This window comes from Hibiscus syriacus, unplaced genomic scaffold (assembly GCF_006381635.1).
Source record: "Hibiscus syriacus cultivar Baekdansim isolate YM2019G1 unplaced genomic scaffold, ASM638163v2 tig00111841_pilon, whole genome shotgun sequence".
Lineage (NCBI taxonomy): Eukaryota > Viridiplantae > Streptophyta > Magnoliopsida > Malvales > Malvaceae > Hibiscus > Hibiscus syriacus.
In genome coordinates this window covers 3,027,591-3,048,543 of record NW_024063196.1, presented here as the reverse complement: position 1 = coordinate 3,048,543, position 20,953 = coordinate 3,027,591, and the positions used below count along the sequence as shown (strand labels likewise).

At 35.7% G+C, this 20,953-nt stretch overlaps 1 long non-coding RNA gene and 1 pseudogene across 1 annotated transcript; one reads left to right on the top strand and one right to left on the bottom strand.

Moving 5' to 3' along the window:
- The first annotated feature begins 3,280 nt into the window (after positions 1–3,280).
- LOC120172012 lies at positions 3,281–20,375 on the top strand (annotated as a pseudogene).
- LOC120172013 lies at positions 10,806–20,564 on the bottom strand. The gene is made up of 3 exons (XR_005520924.1): positions 20,365–20,564; positions 16,288–16,289; positions 10,806–10,816 (listed from the first exon to the last, which is right to left on the bottom strand). It is a non-coding gene; the product is annotated as an uncharacterized LOC120172013 (long non-coding RNA).
- Between the last annotated feature and the right edge of the window lie 389 nt (positions 20,565–20,953).

Here is a 20,953-nt window from a genome sequence, read left to right as displayed (position 1 = left end):
ATTCCTTCATCCCGAATAAAAGAAGTAAGGGTGGTAGCAGGTTTGACTTTGTTCGTTATTGCAGATTGGAGGATACGAGGAAGGCTATCCATTGTGTGGATAGATCTAGGATTCAAGGCAACAAAGTTAGAGTTTTTATCCTCGTGAAGCTTTCCGATTCCTTCATCCCGAATAAAAGAAGTACGGTGGTAGCAGGTTTGACTTTGTTCGTTATTGCAGATTGGAGGATACGAGGAAGGCTATCCATTGTGTGGATAGATCTAGGATTCAAGGCAACAAAGTTAGAGTTTTTATGGCTCGATATCATCCTCGTGAAGCTTTCTGGAGGAAAAAAGGTTCTGCTCCTTTTCCAACTGTGGTTAAGAGTGGTGTGGAGGTTGCTATTGAGGATCCCATTGTTGGTGTTATTGACGAGGATAAGCTTTGTTCTCTGAAAGATAGTTTGGTAGGTTGGTGCAGAATGTTTATTAAAATGAAGGAGTTAGCTGCTACCATGCATAAAGTAGACATTTTGCGTCCGAGAATCATGCGATTGAGCGGATTAGCAATTCTTATCATTTTTGAAGATGAAGATAGTTTGAACTTTACGCTAAACAATCAGATTGAGGCGCTGCAAACCTGTTTTGTCAAAGTACAAGTGTGGTCGGAAAAATGTGAGGTGCTGTAGTAGACGGGCATGGTTATCTTGTAGAGGGATTTCTCCATTTGTGTGGAGTCCTTCTACTTTTAGAAACATTGCTGGTAAATGGGGGGAGCTCATTTCCATAGAAGAAGGATCTTTAAATCCTGGTTCGTTTGACAGGGCTTTGTTTCAGATTATTACGAACCGTCAAGCTCGAGTAGAGGATTCTGTCGAGTTGCAAGTCGGTGATATGAAGTTTACAGTTTATGTTTCAGAGTTTGAATCTTGTTTCAACCCAGATTCTATTTGGGAAGAGTCGTTGATGTTGGAAGAGACTGTTGATTGCCCGGTTACAATGGAAGCTGAGCTTGAGGACGTCTCGCCAGTTAAAGTTCCTGAAGTAGAGACTTGTGCAGGTCTGACTTTCTTTGTTAATCTCGAATCCACGCTTTTGGTGGATGTTCATCAAAAGTTTAGAGAGCTCAACGATGGCTTGTGTGCTGGTGTCAATTAGTGGCTTTCAGCTGCTAAGAAAGCTATGGTGGGTTCTCGTTTCGAAGAGGAAGGGGCGAAGGATTCAGATTACCAGACAGCGCGTCTTGGGGCAGCTGCCTTTGTTGCTTTATGCCAGAGGAGTGGCATCTCTAATGCGGAGCAGGGTGTTGTTTCGAAACTCGTGGCTCCTTTAGTGGAGTCTAGAACTGGTTCTGACGGTCTTTGTCCAGTTTTGGCTTTGTCGCATCATGTTGAGCGCATGAACAAGGTGGTGAACTCAGATGACTGTCGGAGGAGTGGTTTATCAAATGAAGTGGATGAATTTAATATTTTGCTTAAGGGCTCAGACAACACTTGCTTTTCAAATATAGTGGACGTTGGACACGAGGAGAATCTTTTAGTGGCAATGGAGGATTATAGTATTGAGCATGAAGTTTTAGGTGAGGCTTTGGATGATGGGCATTTAATTGGCCCTGATTCGTCTACAGTTGGCATTGATGGCTTTAATTTTGTTAAGCCTTTGTCGTCTAACGCTGACTGCAAGTTCGAGGTGGCGCATGCAGTTTTCTGTCCGAGGAGCGGTGACTCTAACATAGTGGAGGTTTCTGATTCTTTGCATGTGGATTCAGCAGCGGCTCTGGATGATGGACATGCTGCGGTGGAGGTTATTAATTATTTGCACGAGGTTCCTGTTGGGGAATCGGGTGGTGGGCTCGTGGAGAATACTTTAATTGGCCCTTGCACGCCTTCGGTTAAGAAGTTTAACGTGGATATTGCTGATACTCCGTTTGCTGAGCATGTGTCCTGTCGTAAAGTGGCTGAGGGGTCGTTATCTAAGTCTACTGTTGGGTGTGGTTCTGAGGAGACGTTGGTTTGCCGTGTCGGTCTTTTAACAAAAAGTTGAAGCTGAAGAAGTTTGGTTCTATGTTAGACATTCAAGGCGAAGTCCTTTCAAAAGCTGAGATAAGGAGAAGAGATCGAGCGCTGAAGAATCTTAATTTGAATAAATCGGATCTTTTATTATTTGAGTTATCAGGAACTTCTATTTCAGATTCTGTTTTAAAACAAAGGTGGGCTGAAGCTTTTCTTGAAGCGCAGGAGGCAATATCCGTAGGCAGACTTCTTGGACTTTAGATTGGAAGTCCTGTAACTGCGGTTCGTTAGATGTGTTTGATTGGATCTTGGAGCCGTTTATTTTTTGTTTCCGAGATGTTATGGCGATATTTCATTCAGAGGGGTGGGATGCGTTCATGAGGAGTCTTAAGTCTGTTTGTTTTGGAGTTTGGTTGCTCTGGTTTTGTTCTTTCTCTGGGGGCTTCTCCGGTGACCTGTGTGCTTTTCTTTCTTGATTTTGTAGAGGTTTTGTGTTTAACTATTTTGCTAATTGTTTTTATGTGTTTCTCAAGGCATGTGTTTGCCTTCTTTCGAAGCTGTAAAACAGCAGCTTAGATATATTTATGAGGTTCCTTGTTTCTCAGGCAGTGTGTTTTTTCATGAGTTAGTTTTCTAGCTTCCTTTCCATCTCATGGTTCATTCTTTTTCCTCCAAATAGGTTTAAGGAAGTTTTTTAACTAGATCTTGTATCTTTCTCAATACAAAGTACCCACCTTAAAAAAAAAAAAAACTTAAATAACTTAAAATTTTAAAGAAAATCAATATTTAGTCTAATCTAATTGTAGTGGCCGTACCACGAAATGAAGTCCACCATGCACCTTTTCTTGAAAGCAGAAGCAAATATATTTGCGCCAAATTAGGATTATGTGTCCGTTTACATCGATCATTCAATGTCACATCATCGTCTCCCTGCATTCATCCAATATCATTTAGGGTATGTTTGTTTGAAGTATTTCACTTTTTAATTAATAGTGAAACTAGTCGTAACCTAATTGGGGAGTTTTTTTAATTAATTTTAATATTTTAATTAAACAATTTTTTTAGATATAGTTTTAAAAAAATCGATAGTTTAAATATTAAAACATATCAAAATTGATAATTTAAATACTAAACACGTAATTTACCGGCAGTTTGAATCTGTACCAGTTTTAACGGGGGAACAGGAAGTCTTGTTCATTTTTACTGAAAGTTGTTCTCCCAGACCAAGCAAAGCTAAGAATTACACTCTCAAATATCCAAAAACAGAAGTAAATAAATTTATCATTTATCATTCATGTTTGGGGTGAAATTCTTTGAATCCTTTATTTCAATCGAAGTTTCTACCAGGAGGTAATTTCCTGTCCTATTCAACTTTCTTTTATGTTTTTTCTTTCTTTCTTTGATTTGGCTTGATATCTGGTATTCAATAATGGTTTCTATAGGGTTTTACTATTGCATCAGTTGATTATATTTTTCTTACTATATGTAGATGTAGAATTGTTGTATTACTGGCTATTTTTTTATTGGGTTTTCTTTTCTCAATTTATGTAATTTAGATGTTTGGCTATAGCTTTTGGATATGATTACTTTTCTTCTCATTTAAAATTGCTTTCTCCTATTTGTAGCTGTTTCCATGCTAGCTTGTTATCGGATAAAAATATATTTTAAGTGATAGTTTAAGAACAGTAACCGAAGGCAAATTGTTCTTGGATGATTTCTTACTGAATGGACCTCTTCTATTTGTTGTTTACTTCTTATGGGTTAGTTGGAGTTTCTCACAAAAATGTGCTTTACTTGGGAGTTTTCCATTAACACAGTCCACCTCGATTTTTTTTGAGGAGTCGAAACTCGGATTCTTGTCCTAGTCTGTATTTATTATTTATTTTCCAGCCATCACAATCATGCTTTTCAGTTTACTTCATTGGTGTATTTCAAAGACTTTGTGTTGAAATTATTGATATGGAATTATAGAATAAAAATTGAATTGAGCAGGTCGATAGGTTCTTAAACTTGGTTTGTATTGACAATAAACGATGGATGTTGTTTTTGTTTGTACGTGATTCTGCTACTACTGTTGCTCAGAACATGCAAAATTTTGTAGTATGAGATGCAAAGGATGGAATACAATCTAGAAAATCGTATGCGTGCTCGATGACAAGTGTAAGCGAGAAGCTAGATATACATTTCTTTCCATTGGGTTTTACTTTTGCTTCATGAATTTTATGCTTTTGATTATGCTTATGGAACTTCCCATCACACATTGTAATACTTGTAGATCAGTGATCAACGCCAATCTACTTGTTTGGCTGGTGTTAGCGATGTGTTTCACATTGTCATGTGGCATCTGACATGTATATAGTTTGGATGGAAAACGGTGCTATATTTTCAAGAGTGATTTCATCATTTTTCTTAAAACAGGCTTTTGTCACCTTGTGGCGTGTGGGATTCAATTGTACCAAATATAGGTGGTGTTTTATGGGCAGTGGACATAAGTAAAAGGAATGGGTGGTTGCTGCTGTTGCTCTTTTAGAGGAGTTGAAATAAACAGTGCACCTATATACTATCACGTTCCTCCTTGGAATTGTTTTTCTCTTGTTCTGGTTATAACTAGATGTCTGGATGCAACCATTTATAACTGTTTCCAATTTCCAGTTATCTATTATTGCTTATGAATCATGATCTGATTGTTAGCAGTATTCACTGAGCTGGGGTATATTGGTATTTTGCATTGTTGTTTGTCGTTTATCTTTTACCTGTAATGAAACATAGGTATAGAATATAAGCAAAACTCAGCACGGGAATACTCAGGTTATTCACAATGAATGAATGAAAAGTTATTGCAGCAGTCTGTAGCTCTTCTCTTAGCTCCTCTGTTATCTAACTTCTCTGCATATAGTATTTCAGGTTTCAACACTGATCACCATCGCTAAGTTTCTCATCCATCATTATTTCTTTCTGCCTACACTAAATGCTAACATGTATCTAAGTTAAAAACTGTAGAACAAACGTGAAACTATATTAAACACTTATCCAAAGTAAACTCATAAGAGGAAACTATATTTAAATTTCTTGCTGAACTGATTCAATTTGGTTTCTTAGAAAATAGATGACTTAAACACTTATCCAAAGTAAACTATATTAAACTAATAATTTGTCATATTGAATAATTTTCGTTTCCATGATTATGATGAATTCTTTCTTTTAATAGTACCCAATAGCCTCAGATGAGCGTGTGCCTTAATCTTCTCACAGTGGTGCTGCCTCTGCCCTCTCCACTGGCCTCCTCGTTGACACAAATCTTGATGTATTTGTTCCTGATGTATATAAACCTCCTTTTCCTCCAATGCCATTTGATGGAGTTTTAGGACCTCAAACTTTTAGTGGCCCAAGGAATTCATAACAGTAAGAGCAACGAAGCAGTAAGAGAAATGAAGCAGTAAAAACGAAAAATGGTGATTCCAGTCAAGAAACCATTGCCATCAATACTCGAGAGACTTACATAAAATCCAAGGACACAAAAGAATTGGACTGCAAAGCACAAGCTGATACGATAATTGAGTCACCGAAGGAACTAGAAGTTGAACTTTCTAAACCAGTTGAATCAATTGTGTTTACAAAGGAAGAAGATGTTTGTCCAACTTGTTTGGAAGGTTTGTCTTTGTTATGGTTGGGCGAGAAGAAGGAGAAAATCACGAAGAGAATGAATTGGGAAATTCGGGGAATGTTAGGGATTGGAAAAGATGGGAATGGATTAGGGATTTTGAATGATGAATTGGGGGAAATGAGAACATATGATGAATTGGAGATTTTACTTGCTGATGAAATGGAGACAGATGAGATAAGTTTTGGGTTGATATAAGCAGTAGCCCAATAGAGTGGAAAATTCCTTGACACCTGCACCAAAGATTGCAACCGTTAGAAAGGACTGTCAGCTGTCATTCCTTGTTTAGTACATTGTGAATGAATAATACACTATACTAAGAAAAGAGAGGCATGAAATGAATGAATGAGAATCATTTTCTGTAATCTCCTTTCTTTCTTCTTCTAAAACCCTCATTCTTCGATAATTTTTTCTCTTTTATTTTCAATCCATAACAATGGTATCAGAGCCTTAATTCCTGGCAAATTGCAGACTGAATATGCAAAAGAAGAACCAAACTATGGTCGAATCTATTGATCTCTCTGCCATCAAAAAGCATGTTGAGTTAATCGATCGATGGAATTGGCTAAGAGGGGGGTGAATTGGCAATTAAAATTTTGGTGTAAGCTTTTGCAGAAAATTGAAAAGATTTGAAAACGATTTAGAGTGGTTCGACTTTCTCAACCAAAGTCTACGTCCATTACCTTAGCTATCCACACTAAGGATTTTCTAACAAATTCACTAATTTGTTCTTTCTTTTGAGGCCAAAGAGATAACCTTACAACTCCCTCAAGAATATACCCCAATTCTTGAGAACACTCTTTCTCAAAGAGAAGATTCCAAATTTGCAAACTTACAAGGAAATCCTCACAAGGTAGATTGTTTGCACAATTCTAGAACAAATAAAAGAACACTAAAAAATGAATACAATTGAGTACAAGTAGTGTTCTTGAAAGTAAAATGAATATTGAATGAAAAATAGGCTTGAAATGCTCAAACTTGAGGTTTGATGCTTTCTCTTTGATTCTCTCTCTTTGATTCTCTCTTGATTATTGTTTTTTGTGTTTTCTTTTTGTTGATCAATGGCTTCTAATCTTGTTTAAATACTCCTTCAAATGATTCTGAACGTTGGGGATGATTAGTGGAGTCAATAGAGTCGTTTAAGTGTGAAAACAATTAATTAAATTAGTTGGGAGCGTCAGTGCATCGATGCATACCCAAGGTGCATCGGTGCATCAAGTGTAAAATTCAAATATTTTGACCGTTGGACCCTTAGTGCATCAGTGCACTAAGAGTGCATCGATGCATAAAATGCATTCGATGTTTCAAAATAGTCTGAGTGCATCGATGCATTGCTGGTGCATCGATGCATCAAATGCATTTGATGTTTTCATAAAACTCTGAGTGCATCGATGCATAGTATGTGCATCGATGCATGAAATGCATTCGATGTTCAATTTATTCCATGGTGCATCGATGCACGGATTGGTGCATCGGTGCATCACTTTGAAAAATTGATTTTATGCTTGATTTTGGTTCAAAATACTTTGTGAAAATTGTTTCAAAAATATATTAAGTATAAAACACAATTTTACACATTTAGTAAGGTTTGACATTGATTTTGAAGACTTGGAGTAATAATTTGATATTCGAGTAATTAAATCGAATAAACTTAGAAAATCATTTGTAAAATCTTAAAATTCATTTATACTTAATTTGTTATATCAAAACATCAAAATATTTTCAACAATCTCCCTCTTTTTGATATAATAAAACATGTGTGTAATTTTAAGATTTTCTTTGAAAATAAATTTTGAAAAATTACTCCCCCTTACTCTAACACTTCTCCCCTGTAACACTTTTACACTTCTCCCCCTTTTTGTTAAATCAAAAAGACTTTAAAACGTTCTAAACAAGGTTTTGAAAAACATAACCAATTGATTAAATATATATATATATATATACATATATATATAGCTTAAGCTGCTAAGATCAAAGATCAAAAGAGAGATTAGCCATTAGCTTTCATAAACAATATTCATAATCAAATGTGAAATGACATAATTGGTCATATATGTCTAATGATGAAAAAATAAGAAAATTCAATCAAACCAATATATATATATATTAAGTTCAAACATCCACTCATCCAACTCTTAACAAATTCAAACATTTAACAAACCAAAACAAACACTCCAGAAACATCAAAATCAATCCAAGTTTTAAAATCAAGAAAGCATAACAAGGATAGATCTACTCTATCGGAGGATCGGGAGGAGGAGAAAATCGTGCTTGCATCTCAAGAGAGAGAGCATCCATACGTGCAAGTATCTCCCTTTGAAACTTTATCTGTCGAGCTTCCAAAGTGTCTAAGCGATGATTTACCGCTTCGTGTGTAGAGTCAAGTGGGATTCGATGGAAGCATACCGTAGATCAAATGTTTACAAAATCGAACGAAAATATGGAGGTACTTGATCCTCTTGTGGAGCTTGTTCCGGTGCAGGCTCATCATCTGGTACGTGATTGCGATATCTTGCATGAGTTGTTGAAACTCGGGATCATCGTTAGCAGCCGGTACCGGAGGAGGAGGAGCACGATGAGGTAGGAGCAGCTCGTGAAGAACTCGCTCCCGAAGTTTGCTTACCGGGTCGAAAGACCCAAAGACCAGTTTCCTCGTATTGCTTCTAATCCGCTTTCTTCAACGAGGTGAGATTGATTTTATTTTGGAGAGGGATGAGATTGTCGAGAGAGACGTTTAGACCGAGTTTGATAAAAAGGTTACTAAGAAGACATCCCTAAACTAATATTTCGACATGTTTTAAAGGAACAATTTTTATGATATCCACTATTTCTAAATATAATGTGGGGCAGATTTATTTTGTTCTTATTCTTGATACAGTGCATCCACCATAAATCCCTAGTACGAAGAGTGGAGTACCTATCTCTGGATGGTCTAAACCACCTAGAGATCATCAAATGAAGAAAACGATCGTGATGAGATCATAGAGTACTAACACTAGAGTTTGGAACATAGGGATATTCCACAGTTTCATTCTCATTATATAACCCATCATCATCTAGCCCAAAACGGAGAGCTATAGTCTCGGGGTCAATATTAATATATTGGCTTAAAAGATATGATCTAATTGCTATAGTCCCACATTGAGTTTGGTTTTGAATGCATACCGCATTGGAGTAGAAAATACGAACTAACTGATGATAGACGATAGGTTTGAGGTGAAACATTTTATCAAACTTCCAAGTTTTAAGAATCGAAAGGTATTCGAAGTCAATATCTATCATGGCTTGAAGAGAAGGAATACACTCTTCTCGGATTCTATAGGATTGGAAAGAATTTATGTACCTAGAGTACAAGTCGTCTATACGACGTTCAAGCATATTAAAGCAGGATCCTATAAGAATATTAGGTGGAGGTGGTACAGGATTAGGAGGTCGGGTTGAACGACTCGATGAAGTCCTAGGACGTTTAGGATTGGACATGGTTAAGGTATCAGAATAAGATTGAAACCTGCAATTTGAAACATATGTATGCACAATAATCAATCCCAAAACTCAATTGAGTTCTCAATAATTCAAGGTTCTCTAAACCGAATCCTAATGGGCAAGGTTTTGAAAACTATTTCAAAATAATTTTTGAAAAATCATTCATGAAAACAACATAATTAAATCAAAAACATCAAATTTAAAAATTAAATTCAGATTTTCAATTTTTTTTTAATTTCAAAAATTCAAAATTCATTGAAAATTTGTGAGTTTTTGATGAAATTGGTTGTAAAATCTAGTTTGAAATTATCAAACAATCGATGCCCGATATAATGTTCATCCTAGAACTAATTAAAACTAGTCCTAAGATCAAAATATGATAAACTAGAAGTTTTTAGAAAAATACCTTGAAAATTTCGGATTGATGAGAATGAGGTGTTGTATTGCACGCTTTAATGATAGTAGTAGGATATGGAGATGAAAAACTCGAAGATTTTGATTAAAAACGTTGATTTTGGAGCAAGAGGAGAATTTAGAGATGAATAGAGATGTATGACTTAGAGGGTTTAGTTTTTAGGGTTTAAAACAAATAAGAAAATAAGCCTTTTAAACCCAAAAACCCGATCGATGCATCGATGCATAACCTTGTGCATCGATGCACATTCAAGGACTGCATCGGTGCACCTTCATGGTGTATCGATGCACATTCAAGGATGCATCGATGCACTGTTAGGTGTATCGATGCATTAAGCACAAAAATGTCAAAAAGTTGTTTTAAACACTCAAAATGCTAAATTAATTAGCTCTAGTTGTATTGGCAACTCATATAATGAAAATTAATCATGTTCAATCAATCAAATTAATCCTTAAACTATATTTGAACATAAAATTAATTTTCACCAAAGAGCATAAACTCCCAAGAATGCAATCAAAAATTATTATTATAAGTAATTTTCATTTTTTCTTAAAAGTGCTAAAAATATTTTAAACACTAAGTGAAGATAGGTCAGTTAAACCTAATTCTCTCATAAGTGTCCAAAATCTTTCTTTGTCTAAAGGTTTTGTAAAGATATCCGCTAATTGATGCAAAGTATCAACAAATTCTAGAACTACATCTTCCTTAGCGACATGGTCTCTAATGAAGTGATGTCTACTTTCAATGTGATTAGTTCTAGAGTGTTGGATGGGATTTTTAGTGAGACAAATAGCACTAGTATTGTCACACTTGATAGGAATAGTACATACTTCAATTCCATAATAAAAAAATTGTTGTTTCATCCATAAAACTTGTGCACAACAACTACCAGCTGAAATGTATTATGCTTCAGTGGTAGATAATGCAACACAATTCTGTTTCTTTAAAAACCAAGAAATCAATATATTTCCAAGGAATTGGCAAGTACCGGAGGTACTTTTCCTATCTAATTTGCATCCTCCATAATCCGCATCAAAAAAGGCATGCAAGCTAAAGCTAGAGTCTCTAGGATACCAAAGTCCTAATCTAGGAGTGTCCTGAAGGTATCTAAAGATTCTCTTAACAGCTAGTAAATGTGATTCCTTAGGGCATGATTGAAATCTAGCACATAAGCAAACACTAAACATAGTGTCCGGTCTACTTGCAGTTAGATAAAGCAAAGAGCCAATCATTGACCTATATAATTAAACATCCACACATTTACCTCCTTTATCTATGTCAAGCTTTGTTGATGAGCTCATTGGAGTGTCATGAGGTTTCCCATTTTTCATTCCAAACTTCTTGAGCATATCTTTGACGTACTTAGCTTGATTGATGAAGATGCCATCTTTTCTTTGCTTGATTTGGAGTCCCAAGAAAAATGAGAGCTCCCCCATCATGCTCATCTCAAATTCACTTTGCATTAGCTTAGAAAATTCTTGGCAAAGAACATCATTAGTAGAACCAAATATTATATCATCAACATAAATTTTATCTACTAATAAATCTTTACCTTTATGCTTTAAAAACAATGTAGTGTCAACCTTTCCTTTAAAAAAAACCTTTTTCAATTAAAAAATTTGACAATATTTCATACCAAGCTCTAGGGGCTTGTTTTAAACCATAAAGTGCTTTTGTCAATTTAAGAACATGATTTGGAAATTTTAATTCTTCAAAACTAGGAGGTTGTTCCACATACACTTATTCTTTTAAAACCATTTAAAATGCACTTTTAACATCAATTTGATATAATTTAAATTCATGAAAACATGCAAATGCTAATAACATTCTAATTGCTTCCATCCTAGCTACGGGAGCATATGTTTCATCATAGTCTATGCCCTTTTCTTGAGTATACCCTTGAGCAACAAGTCTAGTCTTGTTTCTCACTATATTACCACTTTCATCAAGCTTATTCCTAAATACCCATCTAGTACCTACAATGGATTTATTACTAGGCCTTTCAACTAATGTCCATACTTTACTTCTCTCAAATTGATTTAACTCTTCTTGCAAAGCCATAATCCAATGTTCATCATTTAATGCTTCTTTAATATTCTTAGGCTCTATGCATGAGATAAATGCAGCATAATTACATATATTTCTAAGAGAAGATCGAGTTGTTACCCCTTTGGATAGATCACCTATAATCTCACCATCCTTGACATAGTTGTATTTCCTTGGGTAAGATACTTCCCTTTCTTCAATGGTTGGATTCTCAAGAGGATCTTGAGTTTCCTCATCTTTCGTTTCTTCCTTTGATGATGGTTCTCTAACGTCATTTATATTTATAATGCCTACATCATCATTCACACAAGAATCCTTTATCGGAAGGGGATTATCATCGAAAACAACATATATAGACTCTTATACAACTAAAGTTCTTTTATTAAATACTCGATAAGCTTTAGAATTTAAGAAATAACCCAGAAAAATTCCTTCATCACTTTTAGCATCAAATTTGCCAAGGTTTTCTTTACCATTGTTTAAAACAAAACATTTACATCAAAAAGGATGAAAATAGCTAATGTTAGGCTTTTTATTTTTGAAAATTTCATATGGTGTTTTCTTTAAAATCGGCCTAATCATTACTCGATTTACAACATAACAAGCGATATTTGTGGCTTCCGCCCAAAAATATTTTGGCAAATTATTTTCACAAAGCATGGTTCTAGCCATTTCTTCTAAAGTTCGTTTTTTCCTCTCAACAACTCCATTTTGTTGAGGGGTTCTAGGTGCTGAAAAATTATGGCTAATACCATTAGAATTACAAAACTCAGTAAATCCAAGATTGTCAAATTCAGTGTCATGATCACTCCTAACACTAGTTATAGAGTAGCCTTTTTCATTTTGGATTATTTTTGAAAATGTGATGAAATGTTCTAATGCTTCATCTTTAGGACTTAAAAATAGAACCCAAGTATATCTAGAATAGTCATCTACCAAGACAAATACATATTGTTTTCCACCCAAGCTAGTAGTTCTAGTTGACCCAAAAAGATCTATATGTATCAATTGCAATGCTCTACTAGTTGATACATCATTAATGGATTTAAAAGAAACTCGCTTTTTTTCCTTTAGCACAAGCTTCACAGATTTTATCATTATCAAATTTTAATTTAGGCAACACTCGAACTAAATCTCCTTGAATTAGTCGTTGCAAAACACTCATACTAGCATGTCCTAGTCTCTTATGCCATAACCAACTATCATGCTCATCCCTAGCAACGAGGCATAAATTAGTCATATCTATAGAATCTAATTGCACCATGTAAATATTTCATATTCTATGACCAACAAGCATAATATGATTTTATGCAATGTCAATAACTTTATAACCATTAGTTTCAAACATGACATTGAATCCCTTATCACATAATTGACTAATACTCAAGAGATTATGCTTTAATCCATTCACATATATATCATTTTTAATTTGTATGGAAGAGGTATTACCTATTGTACCTATACCTTCGATGTGACCTTTTGAATTATCACCAAAAGTCACTTCTCCTCCATTTTTGGCATTAAGCTCTATGAACCGGCTTTTGTCTCTGGTCATGTGTCTTGAGCATCCACTATCAAGGTACTATGAGTTTGAATTTGTTTCCCGTGCCTTGTAGCAATGCTCCTTTTCCTACAAACATAGATTAATTTTTGATTTTTGGTACCCAAATTCTTTTGGGTCCACATTCATTAGTTTCCAAAATCCTAGTCCCCTTAGGTATCCATTTGTGTAGGATATCCTTATCTTTAGTAGTAATGAGTTCTTTAGGAACCCATATACTTCTAACGATTTTTCTATTAGAGGTTCTTCGGGGACCTCTATGATTGTAGTTTTTAAAACTTTTTCTAACAAAGTTGGTTTTTGAATTTTCTCCTTTTTTCAAAACGTTTTGTACTAACTCTATTAAAAGAAGTTTTAAGACCATCAATTTTCTTTTGACGATCATCATTGACCTTTGAAAGAAATTTTACAAATCTAATTTTTTCTTTTCAAACTCTTTTAGTTCGATTTACAAATCACTAATTTTACTTTCAAAATCATTGTTGGTTTTGGATATGAGCTTATTTTCATTTTTCAATTTTGAAACATCATTTTTATATTTTAAAAATAATTTCTCATAATCCGAAGTCAACCCATTATATTCCTCTAATAACTCATCATAAGATAAATCATCTAATTCAAAAGAGTTAGAGGTTACCTTAGAACCTTCCCCGAATGCCATCAAGCACAAGTTTGCTACTTCTTGTTCCTCTTCATCGGAACCTTCTCTATCTCTCAATGTAGCCACATGAGCCTTGTGCTTATTCTTTGATTGACCCTTTCTCTTCAATTGTGGCAATCATATTTGACATGGCCCGTCTTTTTGTATTCATAGCAAATGATAGGGTCATTTTCTTTTGGTTCATTTTTGAGGCCTTCATTTTGTTTGAATTTTCTTCCTCGGTAAGGTCTCATCATTTTTCTGAACAGTTTGGAAAATAATGCCATTTCCTCGTCATCATCATCTTCATCCGAATCACTCTCATCTTTTGTGGATTTGAGAGAAACTCCAATGTTTTTCTTCTTCTTCTTCTCCTTCGGTGTCTTGTCAATCTTATCGAGGTCCACCTCATCTTCAAGCATCATTTCATAAGTAAGGAGGGAACCAATTAGCTCTTCAAGAGTTAAGGACTTTAGGTTCTTAGCCTCGATGATTGCCGTCTACTTAGATTTCCATGATTTTGGAAGTGAGTAAACTAACTTCCTCACAAGCTTTTCGTTTGGAATGATCTCTCCATATGACTTGAGACCATTGAAAATCGTTGAGAATCTATCCGTCATAGCTTTGATATCTTCATTTGGTTTCATCATGAAATTTTTATAGCTATGTGTTAGAAGACTAATTTTATATTCTTTTACCTCGTCGATGCCTTCATGAGTGACTTATAGTTTATCCCATATTTCTTTGGCGGTTGTACAAGATGAAACTCTTCCATATTCATCTGGTCCAAGAGCACAAAATATGATATAGATGGCTTTGGAGTTGAGCTGGAACATTCTTGTCACTCCTTCACTCCACAATCTTGGATGAGTGAGAGGCTTGATATATCCGTCTTCTACAACATTCCATGCTCCCATGTCACTTGCTTGAATGAAAAACATCACCCTACTCTTCCAATAGGCATAGTTAGCTTCATTGAAGAAATGAGGCTTGTTGATGGGCATCGAATCATGACTGGAGTCGACATTTAAAGTAGAGGCCATTGATGACTTGATAATCGATGTAACTCATCCCTAATCGACTTAAGAGAAGATTAAAACTTCAAATGAGTGAGGCTCTGATACCAATTGTTGAGTTAATCAATCGATTGAATTGGCCAAGAGGGGGTTGAATTGAGAATTAAAATTTTGGTGGAAGCTTTTGCAGAAAATTGAAAAGATTTACATAGCGATTTAGAGTGGTTTGACTTTCTCAACCAAAGTCTACGTCCACTACCTTAGCTATCCACACTAAGGATTTTCCAACAAATTTACTAATTTGTTCTTTCTTTTGAGGCCAAAGAGATAACCTTACAACTCCCTCAAGAATATAACCCAATTCTTGAGAACACTCTTTCTCAAAGAGAAGATTACAAATTTGTAAACTTACAAGGAAATCCTCACAAGGTAGATTGCTTGCACAATTCTAGAACAAAGAAAAAAAACTAAAAAATGAATACAATTGAGTACAAGTAGTGTTCTTGAAAGCAAAATGAATATTGAATGAAAAATAGACTTGAAATGCTCAAACTTAAGGTTTGATGTTTTCTCTTTGATTCTCTCTTGATTCTTGTTTCTTGTGTTTTCTTGTTGTTGATCAATGGCTTCTAAGCTTGTTTAAATACTCCTTTAAATGATTTTGAATGTTGGGGATGATTAGTGGAGTCAATAGAGCCGTTTAAGTGTGAAAACAATTAATTAAATTAGTTGGGAGCGTGTGTGCATCGTTGCATACCCAAGGTGCATCGGTGCATCAAGTGTAAAATTCAAATATTTTGACCGTTGGACCCTTAGTGCATCAGTGCACTAAGAGTGCATCGATGCATAAAATGCATTCGATGTTTTAAAATAGCCTGAGTGCATCGATGCATGGCTGGTGCATCGATGCATCAAATGCATTTAATGTTTTCATAAAACTCTGAGTGCATCAATGCATAGTATGTGCATCGATGCATGAAATGCATTCGATGTTCAATTTATTCCATGGTGCATCGGTGCATCACTTTGAAAAATTGATTTTAGGCTTGATTTTGGTTCAAAATACTTTGTGAAAATTGTTTCAAAATATATTAAGTATAAAACACAATTTTACACATTTAGTAAGGTTTAAAATTGATCTTGAAGACTTGGAGTAATAATTTGATATTCGAGTAATTAAATCGAATATACTTAGAAAATCATTTGTAAAATCTTAAAATTCATTTATACTTAATTTGTTATATCGAAACATCAAAATGTTTTCAACAAAGCAGATTGAGGATTTAAAAAAACAGTGCAGTAAGCAAATGATGAAACCAACCTTCCCAAGTGGTGGGAGGCACAAGATAAACGTATCAGTTAGTTGGAGTCTAGGATGAACACTACTCAAAGGTACGTTGAGTAAATTTTGAGTATTTTAATCGGTAAGAAGGCGGGCAGGAACCAGAAAGCCCCGATAGTCAACAGATGAAGACTCCTGAACCTTCAAAACCCGATGGTAAGCAACCGGCGGATGTGGCAATAATCAATGAAAAATCAGGCTTTACTTACCAACCGGAGGAACCTGGAATTCTAAAGTCCAAACCAGATGAACCACCTCAAAAGCCGAAAGCAGATTTGAAGTTGGGTGATTGCAGTGGAACAAAGATATCACAAGGAGCCCTTGTTGATGAACGACGGGGGTCCTTTGGGAGTCTCAGATCAGTGACAACAAGACCTCGAATAGAATTACCTATATTTGAAGGACAAATCCAAAGGGATGGATCCAAAAGTGCATCAATTTCTTTCCATTTTATAGAGTTACTGCTGAAGAACGAGTGGCGATGGCTGTAATGCTTTTGGGAGGTAAGGCCAAAACTTGGTTTGATGGCTATATTTTGCAAAAACATCGGGTCTTATGGCATGAATTTGAAGCTGATATATGTCATAGTTTTCACGACAAAACTTTTCAGAAAATTATGGAGGAATTTAGTAAGTTGTTTAAAAAATGTTCTGTTGACGAGTACCAAGATAAGTTTGAAGAACTTAAGCCCTATATTCTGATTCAAAGTCCTACATTGCGAGAGGATTTCTTAGTGTCAATTTTTGTTAGTGACTTAAATGAGGGTCTCGAAATGGTTTCCACTCAACCTTTAACAATAATAGTTGCTAATGGAGAAAGTCTTCAGTTCACTAGATCGAATCAAGTGTCTTGGACAATACAAGGATTCCATTTTAATCATGACTTTCGAATCCTTTAACTTGGTGGGAGTGATATGGTGCTTGGTGTCGATTGGATGAAGCAATTTAGTCCAGTTCTTATGGACTATAAAGACATGACTTCGAGCTTTCAAAAGGATGGCAAACTGATGATTATACAAGGTCAGACTACGATGGGTAATTGGAAATCAATACCAGGAAACAAATGCAAAAAATGATAGCAAATGATTCTTCTTTAATGGACGAATTATATGTACTCGATGTGGACCCTGTTGCTTCAATAGTTCCCAGTGAATTAGAGCCTTTATTACAAGAGTTTGACAGTATCTTTGATGAGCCTACGGGTCTGCCTCCTATCAAGGCTCATGACCATCCAATCACTCTCATACCAGGCTTCATTCTAGCCAATTTACGACCCTATCGCTTCACGCATCATAAAAAAATGAGGTGAAAAACAGATCACTAAGATGTTGACTTCCTCTATAATTCAAGCAAGAAAAAGTTCGTTTGCTTTTCCCTATTTGCTGGTTAAGAAGAAAAATGGTTATTGGCGCTTTTGTGTTGATTACAGACAACTAAACAACCAGACGATCAAGAATAAATTCCCAATTCCAGTTGTTGAGGACCTTTTGGATGAATTACATAGGGCAATTTTTTTTCCAAAATAGACTTACGCTCGGGCAATTGGAAAATCCGTATCCAACCACAAGATACCCACAAGATAGTGTTTCGGACTCATCACGGCCAAGTCAAGTTTAAGGACATGTTAAAGGTTCTGATGCTCTATATAATCGGAGCTTTCATTCTAGCAACTATGATCGTTGTCCTGTATTATTTTGATCACAGTGTAGGCAGAAGGAATTCATCATGAGGAAACCATCTTCTTTCCATTATGACTTACTTCTTGGATTTTTGACGATATTATGTGGTCTTATTGGCATCCCTCCGGCAAAGGGTGTCATTCCTCAGTCTCCTATGCATACTAAAAGCTTGGTTACATTGAAGGATCAATTGCTTCGAAATAGAATAGTAGCGACAACCCGCAAATATATGAATAATAATGTAAGCTTAAGACAAGTGTACGACAGCATGCGAGAAGCCTATTAACAAATGCAGAGTCCACTGGTTTACTAAGAACCTGCTGCTAGGGGATTAAATGAACTGAAAGCATCAACGATTCAAATGGCTTCAAGCATGGGAAATTTTGATGTCTCTATTGATGAGACAATATTTGAAGTTGAGAAGGAAATTGATGATTTACTACCTATCGAGGTAAAAGAACAACGACTAAGTAACTTGGTTCAAGCTATAATGGTCGGAGGATGCGTTGCAGCAATGCCTTTGATAAAAACGGATCAAGTCACTAAAATATTTGTTGGAGCAAAACTTGATGACTACTATCCAAAAAGGGGTTTGACTAGATTACTTGGGCTAGATTATATTATTCAATACAGAAAATGGAAGAATAACACAGTGGTCGATGCATTTTCAAGACGATTTAAGTATTTTGCTGAGAACAATTATATTGGGGCAATTTCTATTATTGCTAGTTGGGTCCATAAAATTGAAGGTACTTATGAAGATGATTTATTAGCAAACGAATGGATCTGTGTCTTATCCGTGCATCCACATAGTGACAGTAACTGGAAGTATTCAGGGGGAATTCTATGTTACCAAAGTTGAGTGTATGTTGGCTCCAAAGGTGATCTACACTTACAAATTCTAAGCAACTTAAATGACTCTTCCCAAGGAGGTCATTCGAGGGTTCAAGCGATGTATCAAAGAATTAAAGCTCACTTCTACTGGTCTGGTCTTAAAAAAATGGTTGTTGTCTACGTTGGAAAATGTGATGCTTGTCAACGTATAAAGGTCAAGCACATTCCTAAAACGGTCAGATACAACCCCTACCAGTTCCTAATCAGGCTTGGGAGATCATCACAATGGATTTTATAGATGGGTTACCGAAGTCCAATCAGAAAAATTGCATCTTGGTCATGGTCGACAAGTTCACAAAATACGCCCATTTTTTACCCTTGTCTTATCCCTATACAGCTATGGAATGGCTCGTTTATATCTAGATCACGTTTATAAATTACATGGCCAATCGAATATGGCCATCTCAGACCGGGATAAGACATTCATCAGTTTATTTTGGCATGACATGATGAAGAATTTGGGTACCTCTACGTTCTACAGTACGTCCCACCATCCCAAGATCGACGGACAAACCGAACGGATTAACCAATGCATAGAACAATTTCTTCGAGGTCTCTGTTTTCTTAAACCAACTCACTGGCTAAATGTCTATTCCATTCCGAATGGTGGTACAATACCACATACCACACGACTTTAAAATTAACCCCTTTTGAGGCTTTGTATGGTTACAAGCCCTCGATTATAGCCATGACACTTGGGAAGATTACACGATCCTCCGAAGATAATTTCCTCAGTTTGATCCTTGGGGACAATGATCGTTTCATGGAGGGGGTATTGTTATGGTTGGGCGAGAAGAAGGAGAAAATCACGAAGAGAATGAATTGGGAAATTCGGGGAATGTTAGGATGAAAAGATGGGAATGGATTAGGGATTTTGAATGATGAATTGGGGGAAATGAGAACATATGATGAATTGGAGATTTTACCTGATGAAATGGAGACAGATGAGATAAGTTTTGGGTTGATACAAGCAGTAGCCTAACAGAGTGGAAAATTCCTTGACATCTGCACCAAAGATTGCAACCGTTAGAAAGACTGCCAACTGTCATTCCTTGTTTGGTACATTGTGAATGAATAATACACTGTACTAAGAAAAGAGAGGCATGAAATGAATGAATGAGAAATCATTTTTTGTAATCTCCTTTCCTTCTTCTTCTAAAACCCTCATTCTTCGATAATTTCTTCTCCTTCATTCTCAATCCATAACAGTCTTCCCCATGTAATTTATGATTTTTTTTCTCTACCTCTGCCAAAAAAGACTGATTTTTTTCTGCTAACTTGTGCTTCAACTTTCAAGTAGAAAAAAAGGATGTTGATAGGTCCTTTCCATGTTCTGTCCTGCAGAGTATGATGCAGAAAATCCAAAAATTATAACAAAATGTGAGCACCATTTTCACCTTGCAGGTATTCTTGAATGGATGGAAAGGAGTGACACATGCCGTGTGTGTGATAAGGTTGATCTCAAATCTATTTTCATCCCTTACAAGTCAATAGGTTTATCGTATGTAACCAAAGGGCATAACAAGAGGAATCTTATTCTCTTATGATGTAGGAAATGATTCGACCTGCCCGCTGACTAGTTTCTTGGTGGTGGATTCGGCTTTAGCTGCTTCAGATTAAATTTGCTGAAAAGGTTACATTTATCATCATATATTTAGTGCCTGCTCTTCTTATTTGTCAATGGTTTGGTTTCGGGTTTCATTTTCTTCGTTGTATAAAGGAGTTGTCGATCTGTGAAGATAGTATCTTTGCGCTTTCATCCCTTTAAACTTTTGAAAGTTGATAGATAAGATGAAAGAAGCACAGAAAAAGTAAACAGAAAAAGGTTTGATGTCATTTTAAAGGCTAGCACCTACTGGTCTGTGCATTACAGTAAATGTATTGATGAGCATGCCATTAGTTTCTTCATTCGCGGATAAGCTAGTGCAAGTTGCATAAAAGATGGTTTGCAATGCCGTACGTTGATCGGAAAACCTTCATAGTTGCTGAAAGCAGTATGTCATGTAAAAATATTATTTCCTCTGAATCTGCTGTAAATGGCATGTGGGGCTACACTTATTTTCGGATCATGTTATATGTGAAATTGTTGGTGGTGGAGGTGCTTTGTGATTGATTATTTGAGTAGAGATTTTTCCTTGTTTTTCAAAAGACAGAAGGAATAAACTGAATAGGCTATAGCATGTTGTAATACAACATGATTCGTATGCATAAAATGTAGGACAAATTA